Genomic DNA, 3,136 nt, shown 5'->3' on the forward strand with positions numbered 1-3,136 from the left:
ATATATATATATATATATATAAATAAGTAAACAATTAGAGTAAAGAAGAAGGGAGAGAAGTCGATTGTGAGGGAGAATAAAAGAGAAACAAAAGAACAAAGGAAAGAAAGAAGAAAGAAGCAGTCGAGAGAAAGGAAAAAAAAGAAATGAGAGAAAGGCCGAACGGTGAGGGAGATGAAAGGAAGAAAATGAAAGCTGAAAAAGCTGAGTTGAGAGGGGCGATTTTGCTGCCATTTAGGGAGGAAAGGAGAGCCAATTTTGCTGCCAATTTAAGGGTGAGAGGAGCAGCTTTAGCTACTGATTTTGAAGGCTGGAAAGTGAAGTTTTGGTTGCTAATTTTGAAGGCTGAAATGTGCGATTTTGGTTACTAATTTTTGTAGCTTTGGCTGCTGATTTTTTTAGGGAGAATAGAGTAGCTTAGTTGCTGATTTTGAGGAGAAATAGAGCAGCTTGGCTACTGATTTTGATGTGTATATGAGCAGCTCCAGCTATTGAAAATTTCTTGGTTAAAAGACAAGAAGTTGTGGCCGGCAGTGAGAGGGAGAGAGAGGAGGAAATTGCGGACAACTCTTGTACGTGAGAAAGGAAAAAGAAAGACAAGCAAGAAGCTGCTGGTCGGTTGGAGAGAAGAGGAAGAGAAAGAGAGAAAGAAAAGAAAAGCAAAGAAAAAAAGAGAAAAGAAAAGAAAAATATATATATGCATATAAATGGACATGGCCCAATAAGGAAAGAATGAGCATGGCCCAATTAAAAAGAAATGGGAGATGTCCATGAAAAAGGATCCAAAAACAACAAAGGAAGAAAAGTCCAAAAGAAAAGGAAGGTGGAGACTTGGGCCAACCTAGCCTAATTGGGTAAAATTTCTTTATTCTTCTCCATGGCTTGTTGTGAAATTAGACTGTTTAGAGGCTAACTCATTTTATTTAATTATACATTGGTTATTTGGTGATATGAAGTAAATTTAAGTTGCTTAGAAAGTTGAAATAGGCACTTAATACCATAAATAAGTTATCGGTGTTAATAATCTAAAGAATTATGTGAGCAAAGGATGTAATTAATTTTAGTAAAAATGCAGTAAGATATGAATTAGGTGAATGGATTATGATAGAATGAGAAAGAGAAGTGGAATTGATGCACTAAGTATATTGGGTTTAAATTGTTGCTAGGAAAGTTTGTTGTGGAAGCGTGCCAAACGAAGTATGTGACTGGCAAATAGGAATAATTATGCGTGTATAAATCAATAGCGACGTAGAAATCCTGCTATTGTGAAGTAAGTAACCTTATCATCATTTTAATTATCTAAAGTGGTCTTTTTATTCGATTTTGTGAATTTTATGGAAAATGTGTTTAAATGAAATGAATTTATAAATTGTCTTGAAATTGAACGATGACTTTGAAAATAGAGTAATTGAAGACCACTTGATTGTTGTAAATTTATGGTTTTAATTGATTGGCTTATGGCAATATTGGCATGAATGGTTGAATTGCTAAATGTGCTAAAAATGCAAGAATTATTGATTTGCCTTGAGAGGCTGTAAAATAATCGCCATGTCATGCTATTGCAAATTTTACTGTATGGTGGGTTTAGCTTGCTGCAGTGGGCGGGTTCTGAGGACCGGCCTATTAGAGGGGCACGAAATCTAGTTATATTCGTACCTCAGTCGGAGAGGCGCATAGGGTATCTCCTAAGGTATGGTTAAAGTACACGTCACACCGAACCACCTCGTGATGATGAACTCCGCTAACGTCAAGGAACGACTGTGTTTTTCTCAAATTAAAAATATGTTTTACGTGTATACGAAATTTTTAACAACCTTGGCGGGCTCGAGTGTATGCCTCTGATCAAGGTGCCATCGAGTACTATTTGATGGCATGAGCCAAATGTTTATGAAAGTCATAAGCCTTAATGAGAAATTAAATGAAATACAACCATTTGCATGGATTGGGATGAATTTTCAAATTGTGAAATATGTAATGTGATGAGATATTTTGATTGTCTCCTTTTACTCGGTTTTAGCTGGTTTAAATGATGTTTGTTTACTCACTGTGTCAAACCCTGTTCTATAAAATAATTACAACGTCATTTACATGCTCAATAGAATGTTTGAATATTTAGGAATTTCGAGAAATCGTTAAAAGACGATATTGCCCTAATGGTACCATTAAGTCGATTAAGCCTCAAACTAGTTCAAATAGGAATTTTGAGGTGAAATTAAGAGTTTCACGTTTCATGGATGACTCAAAATGGTAATTCGGAGTTCGAGGATCAATTTGGAGTCAAACCGAAATTTTCACTATCTAGGGGCAAAATGGTCATTTGCCACTTGGGGACAAAATGAAAATTTTGAGAAAAGATTTATTTGGCCCCATTTAACTTATTGGAGTATGATTTGAGTATTGGAGTATAATTTGAGGGTTTCGTAGTGAAAAAGTTTAATTCCGGTGATTTTTGGAGTGTAGGGGCAAAATCGTAATTTTTCCACCCGCGGACAAAATTTGAGATTTTGAGAGAATTTAGATCACATTTGACAAATTGGAGAATGGTATGAGTATAAGGGATGAAAAATATGTCTATGGGCAATTTTTCAATTTTTGAGGCAAAAGTGTAATTTTGCCACCTCGGAGGCAAAACGGTAATTTTGCACCCCCAGAGCATTTTTCTAGCACAAGGTCTTCACCCATCATCATTTTTTACCCTTGAATAATGTGTGGTGGAGAGAGAAGGCTTAATAGTTAAGAAATGACACATGGACCAATAATAAGGTGACATGTGTCAAGTTTATATTCATTATTTATTTAGCTTTAAAATAAGCATAAAAATCAGCCAATTTCTTTTACATGGCCGGCCAAACAAAGAAAAAGGAAGAACAAAGAGAGAAAAGAAACAACAAAAACCTAGGTGGGGAAAATTGAAGAAAAAGTGTGGGATTTCAAGGAATCAAGCAATCAAAAGTAAAATTTCTTGATTTTGACTTGTGATCTACCTTTCCCATGCTTTTCTCCTTATTTTTCATGGTTAGATTTCATGTTTTCATGGTGAATTCATGGCTGCCCAAATGGGTATGGAGAGAGAATGAAGTTAGATTAATTTGATTTTAAGTTATGTTAGTGTTTTTAGTTAGTTTAGCATATTTAG

At 35.1% G+C, this 3,136-nt stretch overlaps 1 long non-coding RNA gene across 1 annotated transcript in view; it reads left to right on the forward strand.

The window, feature by feature from the left end:
• The first annotated feature begins 2,910 nt into the window (after positions 1 to 2,910).
• The window catches only part of LOC108663852, a 1,787-nt gene continuing 1,561 nt past the window's right edge, over positions 2,911 to 3,136 (forward strand). The window contains exon 1 of the long non-coding RNA XR_001929951.1: positions 2,911 to 2,952. This is a non-coding gene — a long non-coding RNA (uncharacterized LOC108663852). The remainder of the gene's footprint in view (positions 2,953 to 3,136) is intronic.

Source organism: Theobroma cacao, unplaced genomic scaffold (genome assembly GCF_000208745.1).
Source record: "Theobroma cacao cultivar B97-61/B2 unplaced genomic scaffold, Criollo_cocoa_genome_V2, whole genome shotgun sequence".
Classification (NCBI taxonomy): domain Eukaryota; kingdom Viridiplantae; phylum Streptophyta; class Magnoliopsida; order Malvales; family Malvaceae; genus Theobroma; species Theobroma cacao.